The following is a 24,131-nucleotide window of genomic DNA, read 5'->3' on the forward strand; positions in this document are numbered from 1 at the left end:
CAATACAGTGATCAGTGCTAAAAAAATTGCACTGTAACTGTACTAATGACACTTTCTGGGAAGGGGATGGTTAAACATCTAGGGCGATGAAAGGGTTAAATGTGTGCCTAGCCAGTGTTTGTGTTTACTATGTGTGGTGCTTTTACAAAGGGGGAGACACAGATTCCAGTCCCTGCTTTGCAGAGACAGAGAACAAATCCCTGTCAGAACCGGGATCTGCCTTGTTTACATAGGCAGATCCCCGTTCAGTGTAGTTTACCAGCGATCTGTGTTTCCTGGAGAACATCGAGTGCCCGACACCTGCAGATAGGCTTCTGCTGTGAATTTTCACAGCAGAAGCAACCCGCCCACGGCATGCGTGCCCCCTGCAGGCAGAATTCTGGAATCACATATATACGGTATCTCACAAAAGTTAGTACACCCCCCACATTTTTGTAAATATTGTATTCTATCTTTTCATGTGACAACACTGAAGAAATGACACTTTGCAATAATGTAAAGTAGTGAGTGTACAGCTTGTATAACAGTGTAAATTTTCTGTCCCCTCAAAATAACTCAACACAGCCATTAATGTATAAACCGCTGGCAACAAAAGTGAGTACACCCCTAAGTGAAAATGTCCAAATTGGGCCCAAAGTGTCAATATTTTGTGTGGTCACCATTATTTTCCAGCACTGTCTTAAACCTCTTGGGCATGGAGTTCACCAGAGCTTCACAGGTTGCCAATGGAGTCCTCTTCCACTCCTCCATGACGACATCACGGAGCTGGTGGATGTTAGAGACCTTGCGCTCCTCCACCTTCCATTTGAGGATGCCCCACAGATGCTCAATAAAGTTTAGGTATGGAGACAAGCTTGGCCAGTCCATCACCTTTACCCTCAGCTTCTTTAGCAGGGCAGTGGTCATCTTGGAGGTGTGTTTGGGGTCGTTATGTTGGAATACTGCCCTGTGGCCCAGTCTCCGAAGAGAAGGGATCATGCTCTGCTTCAGTATGTCACAGTACATGTTGGCATTCATGGTTCCCTCAATGAACTGTAGCTTCCCAGTGCCGGCAGCACTCATGCAGCCCCAGAGTATTGCATTAAGGTGAAAAAACTTTTGACAGTACCGCTGCCCCCAGCCCCCCCGTTTTACTTACCTGACGCCTCGAATCTTCGCTCCTCGTCCTCGTCAGCTTCATTGCAGCTCAGCCTGGTCGCTGATTGGCTGCAGTGGATGGATTGAAAGCAGCGCAGCCATTGGCTCGCGCTGCTGTCAATCACATCCAATGACGCGGCGCGCCGGGGGGCGGGGCCGAGTGATACAGCGAGCGGCTATAGCCGCCGGCTGTATCACGGGAGCGCGCCCGCAAGCACTCACCACCGTGCGAGGGAGCTCGCATGAAGGTGGTAAATGCTTGCGGGGAGGAGCTGAAACAGCCGCCGAGGGACCCCAGAAGACCAGGTTCGGGGCCACTCTGTGCAGAACGAGCTGCACAGTGAAGGTAAGTATAACATGTTTGTTATTTTTAAAAAAAAAAAAAACATCTTTACAACCCCTTTAAGCCTCGTACACACGTTCGGATTTTCCGACGGAAAATGTGTGATGACAGGCTGTTGGCGGAAAATCTGACTGTTTGTACGCTCCATCAGACAATTGTTGTCGGATTTTCCGCGGATAAATGTTGGATGGCAGGCTTTAAAATTTTCCACGGACAAATGTCTGTTGTCGGATTTTCTGATCGTGTGTACACAAGCCCATCGGACAAAAGTCCAAAGTACAAACACGCATGCTCAGAAGCAAGGATGAGCCAGAAGCGGTCGGTCTTGTAAACTAGCGTTCGTAATGAAGAATTAACATTCGTGACGCGGCAAATTATGAAATCTCGAAATGCAGCGCACAATTCTCTTCTTCTCTAATGGGATAATAATGAAGCTGCTTTGCTGGTGATACTGATGGAGTTATTGCCTTTTCTAGTGATATATGCTCTTTTTTTTATTTGGGCAGGTTACCACAACACCATTATCCCCTAGTTTTTAAGATCAAAGATACAACTAAGTTGGTGTCCCTTGTCAATTTTACATTGTATGTTTTAAAATGTAACTGCCTACTCCCAAACTGTCATTAGACGTAAAACACATAGCCAAGTATTATTCGTCACAATTTTTTTATTGTGCATTAAAAAAAGAAAACAAATAAAATTAGACATGCTATCTACCAATAGAACTTAACCAAAAAGTGCATTCTATGCATCCAAAAATATAGAAAGTATAACAAATCAAATCATTATTATTCAACCAAAAAATAAAATAAAAGCCTCATGTATGTGTACTGCTTCTTAATATAGGGGGTCAACAATGCCAAGAGTTGGTGAAAGCAGGGGTCCGTCACCCGGAGATAATTCCGAAAATCATCTGGATTATTCTCCTGGAGCTCCCGCAGCAAAGGCATATGACATAATTGGTCACGATTAATAAAGCAACCAATTTTTGGTCCAAGAAATCCCCCTTCTCCTGTTCCTGGACTGGACTTGGGTCAAAGCAATAACTCCAAGGCCAATAATAAATAACAAGTTATCTCCTCCATGTCTGCCACATGGCTGGTTGACGAACGGCCGTTCAGAAACGAAATGAAAAGCGCGAATCAACACTCACCAAACTTCTACTAACACGAAATTAGCAGAAGGAGCCCAAAGGGTGGCCCTAAAGAGCTGAAAAACCACGTAGTACGTCACTACGTTCGCGTTTGTTGGCCGACAATTTCTTGCCGTTTGTATGCAAGACAAGTTCCTGGCCAACACCCTTCGGACAAAATTCCGAGGTTTTGTTGGAGAAAAATCTGATTGTGTGTATGAGGCTTAACTCTGACTAGTTTGCCAGGTCTCAAGGGGTCCTCAAACATTTACAACCTCGGTTTTCCCATCCAAAGAAAATACAGCTGGCGGTTTGCTGAGTAGGACGCATTTCTAAATATTGGTCTGTATTACCAGTGATAAATTGCCAGAAGAACTGACTATCTAGAATGTTTTATACTTACAGTATATAAAATGGAAAGCGTCAGGACACAAGATAACGAGCAGGTAGAGGGAGAAGAGGCTTTTACAAAGACAGATGAAGACCTTCTACTTAAAAGAGAAGTATGGGTTTAGGTTTTTTCCCAAATCATACTTACCTAGGTGGATGCAGCATCGGTCGGATGCTGCATCTGTCCCCCGGCGCCTCTACACTGAGAACCGAGCGATCGAACATCGCCGATGGCTCGGTTCACACAGCTCCCCAAGAGGAGAGCTGCTGACTGTCAATCAGCAGATCCCATCTCTGCTCCTCCACGCTCATTGGAGCTCTGAGCTGTGAGGGGCGGGGAGCGGCCATCTCAGGCTCTCAGCGGCTCGCTGAGAGGCTGAGACGAGTGTCAGTCCAGGCACCTGGCGGATCCAGGCAGATCCAGACTTCCATTGTTGTGATGATGTGATGCCTGGACTGATTCCTGTGAAGTCAGCAGAGAGCCGACATCAGTCGGCTCTCTGCAGAAAACGGGTCACAGGAGTGCAAAACGAATTGCACTCCTGTGAACCATAGGAGAATCCAAGCCAAAGAAGCTTAGACTGGACTTCTCTTTTAACCACTTGAAGACCAGGCTTTTTCAAGGCACTTTTTCTGGCAGTCATTTTCTAGCAAAAAAATTATGATTTAAAATTGAAAATTATGTAGCACCCTAGAGTTTAGGCTGGGTTGCTCACAAATTTAGTCTGCCAGATAGTAAATGTTCTAGTTAGTTGTTAGAAGATCCACTGATCCCTCTCTAATTCTGGAGTTGCTGCACCTTTTCTCTTCTTTTACTGGGTGGCACTGTTGCTGGTGACATTAGATCGACAAGGGCATAGCAAAGTCAGATCATGAATAGATGGGGGTTTTCAGCTAATTGGCAGGGGTTTCTTTAGTCCTTTGGTCTGCTGGGAGAACCTATTTATTTGTGTGGTGTCAGGTGATCGGGGTTCTGTGCCACCTGGATGGCTGTCTGGGTGGACATGTGTTATGTTGTCCCGGTTTGCTAGGCCAGAAGCCTGAGGTCTATCCAGATGCAGGAAAAGCAGCGTAGGGTGGGGACTGCAGGACTGGAGTCCAACCGAGTTACAGAGGTTCAGCCGGACTGGGAACCAGGCGTGGTCGGAGGTAAAGGGGAAGCAGTCAGCAATAAGGGACCATCCACCTTATTACCGGAGACTACTGTGAGTAAGCCTGAAGAAGTACCAGAGCAGTCTTCTCACCAGCCAGGGACGGTGAAGAAGTGGGAAAGCTTCAGCAAGTGCCAAGCCAGGGACCCAGCGGGTTAGCGGGGGTGACGCTTGGGGGATCCAGCGGGCGGCTGGGATCTGGAAGTCTATTGAGAGACTGGGAGCTCAGTGATTGAAGACCTATAGTGGGAAACTGTGAGATAAGAGAGGAACTGTACTCTTTTGCCAAGTTCTATGTGTGAAGATCTTTGGAAACTGTTAAAAGCTTAGTTGCCATAGGAGACAGTAGTCCTGCCAATACAGAAGTTGCATCCGGCTGGAAGCTTTGAACTGTATAACTGTCTGCCTATTGTGTCTCGCAGTCTGCTAAGTATAATTGCATCTACCTAAGGGTATCCTGGCCCTAACCCCCTCACCTACAGTTCTTGTTAAGTAACAACAAATCTTTTCATCTTGCATTACACCCACCATGCCTGATAACACACTCTGGAGGGCACCATCAGGCTTCTAGAGGTCTGGGAGGTCGCTACAATTACTTAGAACCCCCCAAACATTATTTTTTTTTTTTAGCAAAGACCCTAGTGAATAAAATGGTGATCATTGCAATTTTTATGTCACATGTCGCTATTTGTACATCAGTTTTCCAAATGAAATTTTTTGGGAAATTTTTTTTTAATGAGTTAAAAAACAATATATACCCCAATTTTTTGTAAAATGTGAAAGATGATGTTACGCTGAGTAAATACCTAACATGTCATGCTTTTAAATTGTGCACGCTCGTGGAAAGGGGACAAACTATGGTACTTAAAAATCTCCATGGGCAACATTTTAAATACCTTTACAGGTTACCTGTTTAGAGTTACAGAGGAGGTCCAGTGCTAAAATTATTGCTCTTGCTTTAACATTCGTGGCGATACCTCACATGTGTAGTGCAAACACCGTATGTGTTCGCTTCTGCTCATTCACTTCTTTTTTTTCTAATTTTTTTTTTTTTTTTATTATTACACTTCCCCTTTAATTTGTATCACTTTTATTTCTATTACATGGAATGTAAACATCCCTTGTAAAAGAAATAAGAATGACAGGTCCTCTTTATGGAGAGATCTGGGGTCAAAAAGAGCAAAAAAAAAAAAATCCAGAAAAGAGATAGAAAACACCAAGGATTGGAGGTCTGTTTGGAGGTTTTCCGTCTCTTTCTGGATCCCACCCTGGAAGTCCTGGACCCTGCTGAGCTCCATACTTTGGCCATTTGTGGCACCATGTCTGTATGACTCCATGCCGCTGACATAGGAGTTCACCCGTTCCAGTAAGGGCACACGCACTTCTTTGTTATTGATGATGCAATATCTTTGATGTCCACCATATCTAACAGTGTTCGGGTCTTCACCACTCTTCACTAGAAGATCAGCCTTGTTTGGACTATAACTCACACACCTGTATATATATTTTTTTCACATTTTCCAGGGCCCCCTGGTGTTTGGTTACTCATTCACTGAGTTTATGTACATTTATTGGACACTTTATATCTGATTTGTTGCATTATTTTTCTCCACCACCCCTTTCATTTATTTATTTGCTTGGTTAGCGCTGCAATATTTACCTTTCCGATTCTATATATGTTTGTCACATTTTTATGCAGCTGCTTGACATCCAAACCACTTTTGGGTTTAGCACAGTAATTATCCCCACTCCACTACCATTGTTTATCTGCACACATATGTCCGTGATCACCTGCACACATCTGTACATGATCATTTGCGTACATCTGTCCGTGATCACACAAACCAATTATTATACACTTAACGGGATTTTTTTTACCAAAGACATGTAACAGAATACATTTTGGCTTAAATTTATGACAAAATTCGATTTTATTGGATTTCTTTTAAAATAGAATAAAGAAAATACTGTTTTTTTTTTTCTCAAATTTCCGCTCTTTTTTTGCTTATATCGCAAAAAATAAAAAACGGAGTTGTGAATAAATACCACCAAAAAAAAGCTCTATTTGTGCGAACAAAATGATAAAAATTTAATTTGGGTACAGGGTAGCATGACCGCGTCATAGTCACTGAAAATGCCAGAGCACTGAAAGCTGAAAATTGGCCTGGGAAGGAAGGGGATAAAAGTGCCCAGTATTGATGTCGTTAAACAGGAAACCCCAGGTAGTGGTCATGGCACCAGCTTAAACTGGAACGTAGATGAGTCAGTAATCATCCCGATGAGCAAAGACAAGAAGAAAATGATGGATAAAAAAAAACACAAGAGAGATCCTTCTTTAAGAGTACTATTCAGTTGTACATATGTCAAAATTATGGCAAAAAGTATAGCAAATGTATACTATCATTCATAAAGTTTCTGCGTACCCGTCCTAGGGTCAGAAAACCTATTTCAGCACATGTGGCTAATATGACTGCCTCCATGCAGTGTAGGCATTTACACCTAATGTTCGTTGAGGTTCTCCCAAAATTAGCACTGCTCTAGGTTATGATCAGATCCGGTGAGCAACTTTAAAAAGAAAAGGCACCAAAATGAAAGCGGTGTGTGGTCAGCAGAGGTGCCCGTTCAATAAAAAGTTACTTCCAAGTGGATTCTTCAAGAAGGTCAGTATTAATTGATAATTAAAACATGTTAAAACACCAGGTGTACAGTATACTGGATAAAATACATAAAATAATGAAAACATTGTGGAAGGATGGAAAATACATACAGAAAAAAAATGTAATTAAAAATATGATAAAACAGCCCTTTAGATATGGTGAATGTAGGTAACATTTATAAGCAATATAACTTAGATTTTTATAAATTTTACCTACAATCACAATATCTAAAGAGCCTTTTTACCACTTTTTAATGACATATACTGTATTTTTTTTATCACAATGTTTTCATCATTTTTTTAATTTATTTTATCCAGTGCACTGTACACCTTTTCCTGATGAAGTGGCCACTAAATAGCCATGAAACATATTGATGGTGTTTATATATCCTGTTTTTATGATCAATAAATACCAACCTTCCTGAAGAATCCACCTGGAAGTACCCTTTTATTGAATGGGTGCCCCTGCTAAACACAAACTGGTTCTATTTTGGGGGTCTTATCCTTTCTAAACTGGAACATAGGCAAGCCAATTCAAAAATTGAAACTCCTATATTATATAGATTCATTACACACATAGTGATATATTTCCAGCATTTCTTTCATTTATTTTGACGATTATGGCTTACAGCTAGTGAAAACCCAAAATTCAGTATCTCAGAAAATTAGAATATTGTGAAAATGTTCAATATTATAGACTCATGGTGTCCCACTCTAATCAGTTAATTAATTAATAACACCTGTTTCCTGAGCTTTTAAATGGTCTCAGTCTGGTTCAGTAGCTTACACAATCATGGGGAAGACTGCTAACTTGACAGTTGTCTAGAAGACGGTCATTGACAACCCCCACAAGGAGGGTAAGTCACAAAAGGTCTTTGCTAAAGAAGCACTGTTCCTTGTCCCCTCTGTGGATTACAAGACACATTCCCCCTATTTTATGAAGGTGAGAAAAGGGGGAGGTCTTCTGTAGTACTGCCACACGTCTTGCTCCAGGGTGACAACGCTGGTCCTCCATAGACAGGGTGAGTGAGCGTTGTCACCCTAGAACAGGAAGTGTGTTGCTGGTAGAATCACCAGGTGATTGAAGGAATAAGGAAAGGTCGCCTCATCTAAAGACTGTTAGCATACCTCCCAACTTTCTCAGATGGGAATAAGGGACACCTATTAGCAAAAATATGTAGGCATAGGACACGCCCCCTTTAAATGAGAATTATACAAAAAAATATATATATTGGTTAAACCCACAGGTGTTGTGTGTGGTTTTTTTGTTTTTGTTTTTTTTTTCTCCCACTACTGTTCTTTTATATTGGCTTCTGGAATTTACAAATGCAGCAATTTAGAATATGGATTAAAGGTTTAGCTCTGTAAAGATAGGAGGTATGTGTTAGGCTGCAATATTACATTTTAGATCTTGGGTGTACATAAACTTTAGGCTTAAAGTGCTACTTGCCTAAATTGCTCTGTGTTCCATACTGTTTACTACTGCAAACTATCCTGGATGGTGTTTTACTTCTTTTACAATGCACTGAAACATCCTGTTCATTCCTTTGGAAGAACTGCCTACTGCTGGGACTCTAAGGCCGGGTTCACACATGCTGCAGCCACGGTTCACAGCATGGGGTCCGGTGCATACCTGTTCACCGTTTCAGGTGCGAATCGGGTCCAAAATTTTCCTAAATCCGCCCCTAAATCAAAACCAAAGACGCACAGGACCCTTTATTAATGTGGATCGCGGCCACCCTGGAGTTGTGTGAACTGGCTCCATTGAGAGCCGGTCACACCCTCCTGTCATGCGGATTGGATGCAGGGAAACATGCATTTAATTTGCATATGTGCGAGCCTTAAATACATGTCCTCTCCATATTGTTAAATGTGGTGATCTCCATGCATGTACAGAAGAAGCACAGAATCGGACAGTTTGCAGCATTGGTTGTCCGGCTTCATGTCGGTTGCCCAGTGCATATCTCTTATGCCGCGTACACACGACCAGTTTTTCCGTCAGAATAAACTCTGATGATTTTTCCGACGGAGTTCCACTGAAACGGACTTGCCTACACACGATTACACCAAAGTCCGATCGTTTAGAATGCGATGACGTACGACGGGACTAGAAAAAGTAAGTTCAGTAGCCAGTAGCCAATAGCTGCCCTTGCGTCGTTTTTGGTCCGTTGGAATAGCATACAGACGAACGGTTTTCCCAATGGGAATTGATTTCGTCGGAAAGATTTAAAAAATGTTCTATTTCTAGGTCCGTCAGAATTTTAGAAAGAAAGTCCGATGAAGCCCACACATGATCTGAATATCTGATGGAATGATTCCGTCTGACCTTTTCTGCCGGAAAGTCCGGTCGTGTGTACGCGGCATTAGGGGTGTAGACAGGTGAGTAAGTGGGTAACCTAAAGAATACCTCTACAAAATTATAGTTATCCTTTATTCTTTGCCTTTAGAATATGTTAAACTTTTTAGTAAAATGCTTTAGTATTGCCTTAAAGCCTAACTGAATGTTCAAAAAAAGCAAAAGGTCTTACAAAGTTTTATATATATATATATTTTTTTTTTAGAAAGATACCCTGATTAGAAAGACCTGTCCCCTGCCAGCATGCTGCAAAGAATGACCCTTGCTCTCTGTGTGTTAGCAGTGATCTCTCTACAGAAGTTTGACACACCTCCTGCTGATTCAGGCCTATAGATCTGCAATCATTGAAGCTCATGCTCCCAGCTGATTGGAGGAGCTCAAGTTGTGATTTTACAAGGGGCATGTCGGACGTCTGCAGGAAGACCACTGCTTCCACACAAAGAGCAAGTGTTCTTTTCTACAGAAGCTTGCTGAGAACAGCTATGGCTTCTTAACCACTTCAGCCATGGAAGGATTCACCCCCTTCCTGACCAAGCCCTTTTTTGCGATATGGCATTGCGTCTCTTTAACTGACAAATGTGCAATCGTGTGGCGTTGTACCCAAACAGAATTGATATCCTTTTTTTCCCACAAATAGAGCTTTCTTTTGGTGGTATTTGATCACCTCTGCGGTTTTTACTTTTTGCGCTATAAACAAAAAAAGCGACAATTTTGAAAAAAAAGCAATATTTTTTACTTTTTGCTATAATAAATATACCAAAAAAAATAAAAAAAAACAAATTGTTCCTTAGTTTAGGCCAATATGTATTCTTCTACATATTTTTGGTAAAAAAAAAATTGCAATAAGCGTATATAGATTGGTTTGCGCAAACTACGAGATAGATTTATGGCATTTTTATAATTTTTATTTTTTTTCTTATTAGTAATGGCGGCGATCTGTGATTTTTATCATGATTGCAGCGGACAGATCGGACACTTTTGACACTATTTTGGGACCATTGGCATTTATACAGCGATCAGGGCTATAAAAATGCACTGCTTACTGTGTAAATGTCACTGGCAGGGAAGGGGTTAAACACTAGGGGACGATCAAGGGGTTAAGTGTGTTCCCTCAATGTGTTCTAACTGTAGGGGAGATGGGCTTACTAGAACATGACAGAGATCACTGCTCCCGATCACTGGGAGCAGTAGATCCCTGTCATGTTGCTAGGCAGAACAGGGAAATGTCTTGTTTACATAGGCATCTCCCTGTTCTGCCTCTTCGTGCCATGATCGTTGGCCATAGAGTCCACGGGACCCGCCAGCACGCCCACTAGCCGCCGATGACGCAGTGACGTATGGGTACAACGTTTTGTGCACCAGTGCTACTTTGTCGACGTATATCGCATAGCTCCCAACTGTCGCTTATTTCGAGGGACTGTCCCTGATTTGGAGCAATGTCCCTCTGTTCCTCATTCCCCCCCTCATTTGTCCCTCATTTTGGTCTGGTCTATAGAGTTGAATATAAAATGCACTTTATCTATCAAAAAGTGTTTTCCAGCCCTAAATCTTTCATCTGATTTCTTAATTGTTGCATTTGTAAATTCCAAAAGCCAATATAAAGGAATAGTAGTGGTATAAAGGCACTTGTGGGTTTAACCAATCTTGTTTTTTTGGACAATTCTTTCTTAAGGGGGCGTGGCAAGGGGGTGTGTCCTATGCCTGCATACTTTTGCTGATAGGTGTCCCTCATTCCCATCTCAAAAAGTTGGGAGGTATGATATTGGCGTGAGCTGGTTGGCATGTGATTAATAAAATAAATTTACTGAGATTTTGCATACCTTTTTTGTTTTGATGTACCATAATGTTACATAGTCTATTAAAAAAAGACACAAGTCCAGCCAGTTCAACCAATGTATTTTGCTAATTTAAACTGACAGTTCAATTGAACTTTAAAGGAAAAATATGTAAAAAGGGCAACGATCATCTCAAAGGAAATTGCTTGCATCAGGGTCTAAGGGTTCTTGAGAGGAGTTCTGTGATGTTTTCAAGAAGCTATGTAAAGCACCCTGCTGGCCCCTTTGACCAGCCATGATCTGCCTTCATTACATTAAGAAGCACAGAATCTTAGTGGGCGGGGGGCAAGGAAACCAGGGAAGGCAAAACAATCAAATTAAACCTAATCTTTAAGTGTTGTAGGCCAGCAGACACAAATGTGTGCCTGTATATAGACATATAATGACAGCAATCATAAGGAGATGAGGAAGGAGAGAGGCAAAGATGTACTCTCGTATATATGGACACGTAGTTGCTTGCAGCAATTTTAAGATCATTCTTTATGCATTAGCCCTCCACATGTATCTGTGGCTTGTCAAAGATTCATGGAGCAGCTTAAAAAGTTTTCTCTTTGCAATCTCTTCCCCTGATAGATCTTCAGCTTCCTCAGTCGGGTCCTCTTGAGGCGTGACTAATCTGACCTCCTAGAAGGTTTTTTTTCCTGGTTTATTTTTTTCTCACTAATTCATAGAGCTATTGTGTAACAGGAGTTGTCCTTTTCCTAGGCGGCATGTGCTCCATGTACACAATCATCCAAGCGATGGGGGAGCACTCTTAACCTATTCCTGCCTTGACAAAGGGTGGTCTTCTGGATCTACCATGTCACTGTGAGCCTGGCCTAACCAGAATGTACCAAGTAGTTGGTCCTATATCTGCTTCAGGCCTTACAGCAATAGACCCCGATAGCAACCTCACTCAGCACCGTCTGTTCAACAGAAACTATTTATACCAAGCCCTGATTCCCAAAATGCCCTGCCCTGCCATGGGCAGGGCTGGCACTACCTCACTATCTCTAATCACTCCCAAATACAGTTTGAAAAATAAAATAAAACCATTATGCTTAGCATCACAACAGTGTGGTACAAAGCATGCAAATGTACACCACTTAAAGTATTATACAGCTCATGCATAACTATTCATCAACTTCAAACAGTATGTGAGCTCTCCCCTAAAGATACAAATCAGTCACATTTCATAGTATCTGGAAATGGGGTAGTACTTGACTTATCCCATCGTTGGGTCTCTGCTTATTACAGTTTGGATGGCATATTGGACCTTGCCAAGATCACCCTGTCCTTATAGATGTGGCACCCAAAATACAGTACACATGGCATCAGAAAAAACGCTTAAGATAAGGGTTGTCCTTGGTCAGGGTACACTGGGCATGTGGGACTCCCATATACATCCAAACTGCCTGTTGGTACAGCTCTTCCCTCTGCTCCTCTATGGCTTTTTATAAGTACAAGTGCCACATCTTATATTTTACAAATGTTCACAGGCCAAAAAAAAAATCAGTTTTATAACTGCAACCTTGGAGAAAGGCATCGCAGCAGGGGAAAACTGAACCTGCTGGGGAAAATCATCAGTTACTAGGATGCTGCCTGTCCAGGCAACCAAGTGACACAGGATACTCCTCAAGGTACCCTTTGGAACCTGTCAATATGCAAGCACACCATGGGAGGAAGTAATAAACCAATTTGTTCCCCTGATTAAGTCTTTATGACGTAACACGAAGGGTGGAGTTGAACGACAACTCATGGAGGCAGGATTCAGGCACGTGCCAAGATATAGTGAGTGGTTGTGTCTCCGCAGAAAATACAGGAACTTGACCTCTGATGTTTTATGTCCAGTGGAGTTTTTACACTGCACTTGTATATTCAGTGCATGATTTAACATCCACCAACGAATGTGAATTTTTAGTGTTTTAACAAAGCCTGCTACGTGTTTTTTCAACTGAAAGCACTGTTGAATTTCTATTTGTTCTATGCCTCAACCTTGCTAATGCTGTTAAATAGCAAAGAAGTACTCCCTTGAACCAATTATATTAATTATGCTATTGGAGTGGCTGAAAGAAGCATTTAGACTTTTTATAGCTTAAAGGGATTTTGTCCACTTGGGTGTTTTGACACTTTGTTGAGAGTAAAGTGGATTAGATCACTGTCATCTATTGTCTTTAAGAAGATCCATATGGGCTTTTCCAGTGCTGACTCGGTGGGACAAAGATGGGGAGGGGGGGGCCTTCACAGACTCCAAAACGGTATCAGGTATCATGCTATAAATGGCTTGGGCTGGCTGGATGTAAAGAAGGTAGAGAGCAATTGATCCAGGTTTTCCATATTTTAAAGCGGTGTTTCACTGTCTACACATAATTTTTTTTTTTCTACCACTGACACTGTTTAATCCATTTAAATCTTTAACTTACTTTTTCCGTTTCTGCAGCTTTCTGCTCTCATTTTCCTTTAGTAAAGATAACTTTTAAAACTTCCTGTAGTTGGTTTTCATCTTGCCTGTGGGCATGTGAATCCCACAGGCATCCTCTTCCGGGATACGGTGATGCAGCTCGACCAGCATGCACCGCCCGTTCTAGCCCCGATCTCGCGCATGCGCAGTGAAGACAAAACATAGCACCGTCAAGAGCTCAGGTTGCCATCACAACCGGCGTCATCGTAGGAAGTCCCGCCCCGTTGTGATGGCAAGTCTCACGAGATTTGGCGGAGGTTATCCGCAATGTCTCCTGGGATGAAAGACAATGAGATCCCAGGAGACATTGCGGGTAACGAAGGATATGACGACAATACCCGCAAAGTCCACGCCCACAGCCGCAGGGACAGAAGAAAAGAAACACAGATAACGTAAGGTAAGTAAAAAAAAAAAAAAAAAAAAGCTCCATATGGCACTCGGTGTTGCTTTTAGAAGCCACCGAGATGCTGATTCAAAAACGGGTGAAGATCCGCTTTAAGGATCTTAGAATGGGGTCATTTAAAAAGCTGGACATCTTTTTTTGCAATCGGCCAGCTCAGGATCTCAGTGGCTCGCTGAGAGGTTGACCTGGGTGCCGGTCCAGTCATGTGGGCAAATCTGGACCATATGGTTTCAATTTTTTGCCAAGCCTGGACCGACTCTGTGATGTCAGCCGACAGCGGGATTCAGTGCGTTGTCTGCTGAAAACGGATCACAGGAGTGCAGAACTAACTGCTCTCCTGTGATCAGGACCAGACTGGGACAAAAAATAGGCCCGGGCGTTTTGGACTGAGCAGCCAACTTTTCCAGGGACCCGGGGGGGGGGGGGGGGGGGGGGGTGTCGGTAGACATTCGCGGGGGTGGCTGGTGTCGGTCCTCCACACTGTAATGTGCAGGGACACTGATATAAAGGGAACTGCACTGTAAAGGGGCACTGTAATGATTACAGTGTCCCTTTACAGTGCAGTCCCCTTTATATTACAGTGTCCCTGCAATCATCCCCCCCCCTTTTACCCTCTGCTCTCTGTGCAGATCTCCAGCTCCTCCCGCCCCCTGCTCCCTTACATCAGAGTCCGCACAGGCCCCACCTTACATCAGAGTCCGCACAGGCCCCACCTTACATCAGAGTCCGCACAGCCCCCCCCTCCTTTACATCAGAGTCTGCAGAATTTTCACTTACTGAGGGGGGAGCTCTGTGGACTCTACTGTAAAAGGGAACCCTTATTTAAGGGGGATCTGATGTAAAGTTATGTTATGAGAACCCTGATTTAAGGGGGAATGCTGTGGACTCTGGTGTAAAGGGGAACTGTGATGTAAGGGGGGTCTCTGCTCACAAAAGCCCCCCTCTTGCATCAGAGTCCACAGACCACCCATTAATTTTATATATACACTGGGAGGCAGGAGAAAGGGTGAGCTTACTCACCCCAGGATGGAGGCTCAGGCAGCTTTTATCTTCTGTGTTCAATCTTCCTTCACGTCTCCCCGGAGATGTGTGGACGGGCAGACACAGGAGTAGAGGGACTGGAGGAGGAGGAGCAGTCCGTCCGATCGGAGAGCGGAACTGTAAGCCTCGGCTCTGAGGCTGAGTTGTGTGTGAGAGAGACACACACAGCTCGGCTCATGCAGCCGCTAGTTCTGCTGGAGAAGACACAGACATGGCCGCATAGCGGTGGACGAGTGGCGGCCGCAGCCTGTGTTAACCCTATCCAGGTCACGGTCGCCGCTTACCTCCCGCTGTGCGGCCTGATCATCAACAGGCCATGGAGTGGGCGGCCCCGACCCACCGGGCAATGGCCAGTCTGCCCTATAGCCAGTCCGGGCCTGCCTGTGATCCACAGGAGAAGTACAGCCAAACAAGCTTTTTCTCTGACAACCTGGATGTGCAGACTATAACATTTTTGTCGGATGTGAACACAATGTCCGATTTTCGTTTAATCAGAACGGTTTTCGTACAAAAAAAATCATAAGAGCAAGACTACGCATGCTCAGAAACTAAAGAATACATACAAAACTAGTCAACACGTTACGTCACTTCTGAAGTTGTATTCTGTCGTACGAGAATTTTCATATAGTGAGTAACCTCTTCACTTTCAACATGAGACAAGCATGCAACAAAAAGGACGTCCGAACTTCTGCTCGTGTGTACGAGGCTTAAGTGCTCATACCGTCTTTTACTACTTGGAAAGAAACAGAAGGTTTTTTTTCCAGGCCTTAGCTATAGTACTTTTGGCAGACAGGAATAAATAAACACTAGGTTTTGTTCTTAAAATAGATAAGAAAAGATTTATTGTCACTGCATATAAAAAAAAAATATTACAATGAAATTTACAAAAAGTAACTCTCAATTCTTAAAAACACAATCCACTTACAAATCATTTTTCCATTTATTGTCTTGATAGCCAGCTGAAAAAATCTCTCTATACCTGTTTGCTCTAACTTTAACATTCCTGTAACGTCTGTCCAATGGTAATAATTCAAATAAATGATAACCAGGGTGAAATGGATCACCTATTACTTTCTTTGCTCTCTGAAGACAGCGTATAGTTCTGCTAAAGAGGGAAGTTTACGACCCATTGTTTTCTGTGCAGTAAGAGTTATTCTCTAAAGAGTGTTCCTCTCAGCTATGGTACAGTTTGGGTACCATACTAAAATACAGTACACCAATATGCTCTCAATTGAAGAGCAATAAAAACTCTCTAGTACTTCCTGCCATAGACTATACTTTCCAAGTAGTCCTAAGAAAATATAATCGTTGTTGAGATTGTTTAACTATGACGTACATTTTCTGACCACTAAAGGTTCTCATAAATATATACCCCAAGAAACTTAAAAACAGAGACCCTCCCCACATATTCACCCTAAATAAAGAGCGGGGCTAATTCAGTCTTGCTGCCCCCCAATCCATGCTCCCCACATGAATGGCCGCCACTGTTAAATTTGCTGCTTATACTATGGTAGTCAGGTGCATTAAGGGAAGGGATGAGGAATTTTATAGATCAGAGGTGGGAAAGGTGGTAGGAGTGGTGCACAGCAAATAGTTTAACTTTGAACATAGGAAAAACTGAAGAGCTAGTTGTGGATTTCAGAAAAAAAGCAAGACTGAATTAGCTCCACTCTTTATTTAGGGTGAATATGTGGGGAGGGTCTCTGTTTTTAAGTTTCTTGGGGTATATATTTATGAGAACCTTTCATAGTCAGAAAATGTACGTCATTGTTAAACAACCTCAACAACGATTATATTTTCTTAGACTACTTGGAAAGTATAGTCTATAACAGGAAGTACTAGAGAGTAAACTGGACCCATGGATTCCAAGGGTTTTTTTTTTTTTTTTTTGAAGCACATGATTAGAGCCGGAGTCTCTAATTGGCTATTAATATTTGCTAATGTCTTCCTGTTTCTCCTCCCAGCCAATCAAGAAGTGGGTCCTGAGACCTAATTGGACTCCTGATTGGCCGGGAGGAGAAGCGACCACCGGGACTCGGGAGGAGATGCAAAGGGGAAGCTGCCGAAGCCGCGACCTGCATGGGGTAAGGGCGGGGGGGGGCCTGACGGGCGAGCGATGCTGCGATGGGGGAAGCACCGATTGAGCAAGTGCTGGGGGGGGCTTTCTGGCTGGCTGGCTGGGAGGGCCGCAGGCCGCCCCCCCAAGAAAATTGAGCACCAGCCACCACTGAAATTTAATAATGCTGGTTGTACAAAAGTACAGATGTAGGTGTAAAGCACATAAAGAAGGGGACTCAGTACACAGCCCTGGGAGAGCTAACATTTAACTGTGACTTAACAGAGGAATATCGACCCGTTTTACCCACCTGAGATCTATTTGTCAAAAAATACTTAATCCAAAGGCAGATAAACAATGACAGACCCAGCTTCAGCAACTTCTCAAACAATAAGTCCAGAATAATGGTGTTAAAGGCTGAGCTGTAGTCTGTAAAACAGAATCCTCACATAGTTTCCCCGGCTCTTCAGATGACTCAATGCAATATGCAGTGCTAACCCAATAGCATCTTCTGTATTTATTTTCACCCTATAAGCAAATTAATGTGGGTCTAGACTTCTTGTTAAAGTGTTACTAAACCCAGGGCCCTGTATTCACTATATCTGGTCTCCCACAGTATACAGAACATGCAAATGCAATTATTTTAGTAAATATAAACTGCTAAATACCTTTTCTAATCAGCAATATATAGCTGTCTTGTGACTTCTATCAGTGTCTGGTTAAAGCTTGTAGGAGGTGTTTTCACTATGCGTTGGCTGTCCTATCAGGATCCAGGCCCCTGACCCTTTGTCTGGACAGTGCTGATTGGCCCTGTGCTGATCACATGCACTCTCCCAAAAAAACAAAAAACTTTCTAGCAATACACAGCAAACTGAGCATGTGCAGCCTGACTCCAGTACCTCTGTCTTATCCAGACCTGTTTTGGAGTCAGTGGAAAAAAGGGAGGATAAGAGAAGACAGGATAAAACAGCCTTTTTAAACAATGAAGAAAATTCCACACAGTGAATATAACGAGTGTGCCTTACTGCATATACAGACTGATATTACTGTTGTGGGTTTAGTAACACTTTAAACTTTAATTGATATACCTTAGGACCGATCTCTATAGGCACTTCATAATCATTGAAGTAAGCACTATTAGCCTATAATTATCCAGGTTACCTACAACTGACTTTTTGAGGAACTTAACAAAAACCCCTGTTAATAGTTAACAACCTTCCCCGGAACTCTGTTTGGACCTGCTGATTTCCTTATATTTTTAAATACCTGCCTTACCTTATGTTCCTGCACAGTGAATATGGAACTACCAAGATCCAATGAAGGCCCTACTTTATGCTGAGTTAACATAGTTCCTCAACTAGTGTAACACTGGGATTTACTTCTGATTTTGCTCTCTGAAATTATTGTTATGTGGTATTTCTTTCCTTCCCAATTTTTGCCTTATAAGCCAATTTTGCTTCTTTAACGCCTTACTTTGGGTCTTGCAGCACTATACACTTCCTTAAAGCAGAAGTAAACCCATCCATAAAACAGTTTCATTTCTGGCATGTGCCGGAAATGTAACACTCCCATTTTATTGTGCTCTCAACCAAACTGTCAAACCATGCAATGGCTGGTGTCATAACTGATCACATGTGCAGCATCATGGCAGTTGTAGATTAAACAGAGGCAAAGATGGCAGCTTCCTTGGCTGAAAATGATAGGAGGGTTTACTTCAGAAGACATCACACTTTCTTAGTTGTCCGAGGTTTCTGATTTGGGTAAATTTTGATGCGCTTTTCTTCCATAATATTATCTACACAGAAATTTATTTAACTCAGTATTGAGTCTGTAAACAGATTTAAATCTTGTTGCTCAAGCACGTCCCAGTCTTTACTTTCGAAACAGTCCTGCAACTGTGAGAGAGCAGTTGACAAAAAAAAACTGGAATATGATTGGTTTTTATGAAGATCTGCACCTGCATTTTTTGCACTCTCCAGCATTAGTAAATCAACTCCATTGGGACTGTTTACTGCTTCTTCTTTGTCAGCATATAACAATGCAACTCTGTTTACAGGACCGACTCACTTGCTTACAGCCAATGATAAGTGAAAAGGCCCAGGATTGGATAATGTAACAGGCTCGTTTGGTATCTTTGCAAAATGTCTGGTATTCAACAAGCCAAAGACTCTGGATCAGAATCCAATCAGCCATGGGAAAGACCACCAAATAAAGTCCCCCAAAAAAACCCTTTAGTTTATACATATATAGAAGGGACAGTGTGTGTTTAGTATCACCTTAACTCCCTTATCCTTTCCCTTGCCCACTTCCTTGATGAAGCAAGCTGAATTAGATGGCCCAAGATCATGGCCTTGTGGGCCTCCCAAAATGAAACTGCAGAAGAAACTGAGACAACATTTTGCAGAGAAAAAGGTTTAAATCTGGGACTGGATTAAATGTTGCTTAAGGCCTGATTCACACCTATGCAGGTTGCAGTTTGCATATTCCAGGTGCATTTTGCACTCTTCAATACACGTTTTTGATCCATTGAAGTCTATGGAACCAAAAACAGAAAAAAGTCCCTGGGCCTTTCCATAAAATACACAGATGTGAACTACATTCATATGTAGCCATTCCCCTGTAGGGGTTGCTGAATGGTTTTTTTTTGTTTTATTGAGCGGATTGAACTTGGATGGGAAAGGGAAATTATGGAATGCCCAGAAGATTGAGTCTAACTTGCTTACGACTACTATATACACTCCTGTATATACACTCCAGTCTTCTCTCCAGCACAACTCATGCTTAAGACCTCTTTTCCTTCACTCCTCCAGCACTTAACTTGCTGCAGAACGTTACCATTCCAGCACTTCACTTGCTGCAGACTGTTACTCCTCCAGTCTAGCTAGCACCGCATGGTTAGGCCTGACACTAACTCAGCCAGGCCACAGTGGATTGCCTTTTGTAGGCAGGGGCCTCAGGCCCCTATGGTGTACAAATAGTTCAGGTGCTAACTGTCCTCTACTCCACTACCAATCCCAGATAGCTCTCTTCAGGCCCTGCCAGACAGCCTGGCTGCAATGACCTCTCTCTTTACTGCCCTTCTCACAGTCCACTCTTCTGGTTCTGCACCCATCTCAAACTGAAAACTCCCAGTTCTCTCAGGCGTGCCTCCCCAGTGCTCCCGATTGTGCTTCACTCACCAGCCCTCCTGGCTGCGACCAGTTGTCCTCCCTGGAATCTCTTAGCAGTGTTCTCTCCCACTGTCCTCTCCTTGCTCTCTTTCAGGATCTCTTCTTTCCTCCTGGATGCACCCGAGCCCCAGCCCAAGGTCAACCCCCCAGACTGGGGAGCTCCCCGTCTCGAGATCTGGGGTGACGTTTCCGAAAGATATCTACAAGGCCAAAGGTTTGGAGAAGGGAGCGCATCTAGGCTTCCTGAGTAGTGTCATGAGATGGGGTAACTCATGGTGGATATTGCCGAACAAGGGACGAGTTCAAAGTAATATTTGAGTACCCCATTAAAAAGACTACGCCCTTTCTGTGTTGTGAGATCACCTTTAAGAGAGGGGTAAAAAATGTGTTGTAATTTATTGGGGGCACAGTGAGTAATGAAGGTAACTTCTTGATCTCAAAGTGTGCCTTGTAGCACTTAGCCTGGGTTCACACTCTTGCAGTTAGCTCCCTTACCTTATTGCACTGTGGTCCCAGGCTTTGAAGCCCACTAAATGCAATTTAGGCACGGAATTTAAAAAATTTCTCCTTATTTACATGAGTTTCCTTTGGGTGCTGTGGTTTTGGTTTCATCCTCCCAAACCATAAAATCATCTAATTAATGGGCTTCCTCTTAAAGTAGTCCTAGCATGTGCATGAATGTGGTAGTGACAATAAATTGTGAGCTCCTCTGGGGGACATAGAATGAGATAAATAGGTCCGTGATATATAAATGTGTTCAATAAATATAGAAATACAGGAAAATATATCAACTCAAACAAGATAATATCCTCTATAAAAATCAATTGCATGACCCCAGTGCTGCATAGCAAGAGTGCCAAAAGCCATGTTTATACATCTCAGTATTGGTGCTGCTATAAACAAAAGAAATATGTTGCAGAAGCACATCAATGGTGGTATATGACTTTGAAATGAGTATGCAGCTGCTACCTGAATTTATTCTGGTTTTAGCCCGATGTGGCATCAGGTATCAATGCGCGCTGACAGTATTGACTGTCAGCATGCATTGAGAACAACACTGGAAACAACATTGGGCGGTATACATCAGCCACAATGTTGATTTGCAGCAGAACCCCTGGGGACCACCAAAATTTTGTCGTGGACCATCAGTGGTCCAGGGACCACTGTTTGGCAACTGCTGCTTTAGACCTTGCTGTTCCTGGACTTGATTGGGCTAATCTGCTACAAAATACAAAAAACACCCAAAACACACTGGAATTGTAAAGATGGCTGTAACATTTAGTAAAAGTGTAAATATCTATATAAAAAATGAAAATGATATGCCTTTAAAGAAGTCTCACATCCATTTAATGGGGTTGATTTACTGAAACTGAAGCGTGCTAAATCTGGTGCAGCTCTGCATAGAAACCAATCAGCTTCTAACTTCAGCTTGTTCAATTATGCTTTGACAAAAAGCCTAGAAGCTGATTGGTTTCTATGCACAGCTGCACCAGATTTCGCACTCTCCACTTTTAGTAAATCAAATCAACCCCAATGTGTTCTGTTCCCCAGGTAGTAATTTGTAGTAATTTGCCGCATTTTGCTCTATGCTATCTAAGTCTAGCTGTTAGGTTAGACAGGACACCTCTCTCCCCACGACCGTCCAACAACACAGCTAACAAAAAGACGCTGATTTGACAAATGGCACTTTTCTCCGTTTCCTAGCACGTGCCAGAGACAAGTTTCTCATTAGGAACGCAGGAGGAGGGGGGCTTGTTGGCTAAAAATGTTCCAAGCAAGTGCCTGGAGATGGAAAAAAGTGTCATCTGTCAAACCAGCTGTCTCCTTCCAGCTGTGTTAACGGATGGCTGTGCTGGAAAAAAGGAGCGCCTTGTCCTACCCCACAGTGGTCCTTAGACAGCATGAAGGAAGATGGAAGTACTACAAGTGCTTTGCTTCCTGGGAAACAGAACACATTAATAAAAATTGAAGTGAGACTTCTTTAAATTCACACATAGGGGAAAGGATTAGTTAGTCTGGGAATATCTCAAACATATTACTGAGAACACTATGCAGCTTTTATTCCACAAACCCCTCTCGCATAGATGTGCATATACCACTGAAGCGTTTCAAGGGCAACACCCCCTCCTTCAGAGCTACCAATACCACCTCCTCTTACATTAGTCCAGGGCCATCTTTAATATTGATTGGACCATGGACGAACATTTTCTTTGGCCCTCTCGAATCCACTTATCAACTATTTGCGGGCTCCAGGGGAAGCTGCATTGGGTCCCACAACAATGACTGGGTCTGGGGCAGCTGCCCCTTTTGCCCGGGGTAAAGACAGCCCTGCATTAGTCCATAGCTTTGTTAAAACCCACACCAGGCAACTCCTGTGGTTCTCGCTTGGCAAATAAAAATCAACAGGTCCTAATAAATGTGCGACTAACTTTCACTACTGCAGTGACCTCTGTTGGGTTGACTTGTTTTATAGAAAGCATCCCTCACTGCACGCCTGCAAATTATTCTTCACGCTACTGTCCAGCACCCCACCAACATTTTAATCCCTGGATTTTCCAAGCATGTAACATTCTGCTTCATCAGATCTTTGACACACACCCCATTTTTTACCTAAGCTTAGCAGTGTAAGCAGACCTAAAAGCACTGGTATGGATATGCAAATATAGACATTTCCTAAATAGTCAATAGCTAAGCCTTCATTTATATTTTTATTTATACCTTAACCCCCCCCCCCCCGGCTGCAGATGTATTTAGAGAGCAGTGTGAAATGACTGGGCGTTTAACCCCACTGAATAAGGCTCTGCAGTTTAGGTACCTGTGGTAGGCACAGGTCAGTAGTGTATTTAGGTTTTGTGCTGCCCTAGGCCTGAGTAAACTCGTGCACCCCCTACTTTAAATATGACCCACCCCTTCCTGTCAAGGCCACACCCCTTGCTGTTTAAGACCCGACCTGAAATTTTCGAGTGGGGACACTAGTTCTGAGGGCCTGGGGGGGGGGGGGGTCAATGGATTCCCTTAATTTGCATAGATTTCCTCTTACTTCCTGTTTGGCTATGGGGCAGGCAGTGAAGGGAAACCTCTGCAATGGGACAGGGATGGTAAAAAATAAACTGACAGGGGTTATAACCCTCCCTTACTCTATCCAAAATGAAAGAAAAAAGTGTTGCCTATAGTTCTACTTTAAGCACAAATTTCTGATAATTTTATGGAGAGGACTAAGAAGATATAACCATGCCAATGGTGCAGCAGAAAACATAGCACAGTGAGGAAGGTTTGTGGTCCAGGATGATAGGACAGTCAAAATTAGAAGCGGCACCCCCCCTCCCCCCCACAGTTGTGGAATGCCAGCCGCCCGCATACCGGTAGCAGTGAGGTGGCTTTATGGGGGCGCTAGACTAATTTGCCTCTCAGCCCAGTCCGCCCCATAAGACTTGTGCTACACTTTCCGTGCTGCCCCCCTGCCTCTTTCCGTGCTGCCCCCCCTGCAAAGTTCTGCCCTAGGCCTAGGCCTTGTTGGCCTAGGCCAGGATACAGCGTTGGCACAGGTGCACTGTCCAGACCTGCTGCTGGCAGTCTATAAAACTCTGAGAGGCTGAAAGGTGCTGCGGCTGGACAATGCACCAAGTGCTACTAACGTTGGTGTGATTTGACATGTGAAATCGCATAGTAAAACAAAAATGTGTGTAGAATGTGGGACTTTAGAGGTACACCCAATATATGAAAAACACTATCAATTAAAAATTATGTAAATATTTATTGAAACAATTTAAGAAAATGTGAAAACAGTTTACATTTATAGTCAAAGGTGAACATCCATAACCAAATATTGACAAATGAAGAGAAAAACTGTAATCACATAGATCTAAGCGTAGCCACGTCCACAAATTTCAACATGTTTCGCCAGGAAGCCTTCCTGGCGAAACATGTTGAAATTTGTGGACCTGGGCTCATACTGCCCTAAACGGCAGTACTACTTGGTGCACCGTCCAGCCGCAGCAACTTTCAGCCTCTCATAGAATTT

At 43.1% G+C, this 24,131-nt stretch overlaps 1 protein-coding gene across 1 annotated transcript in view; it reads right to left on the bottom strand.

Annotated features, from left to right (window-relative positions):
• The window catches only part of GPR83 (G protein-coupled receptor 83), a 134,832-nt gene that overhangs the window by 97,884 nt on the left and 12,817 nt on the right, over positions 1–24,131 (bottom strand). The gene's annotated exons all lie outside the window — the stretch shown is intronic.

This window comes from Aquarana catesbeiana, linkage group LG02 (genome assembly GCF_042186555.1).
Source record: "Aquarana catesbeiana isolate 2022-GZ linkage group LG02, ASM4218655v1, whole genome shotgun sequence".
In the NCBI taxonomy this organism is placed as follows: Eukaryota; Metazoa; Chordata; class Amphibia; order Anura; family Ranidae; genus Aquarana; species Aquarana catesbeiana.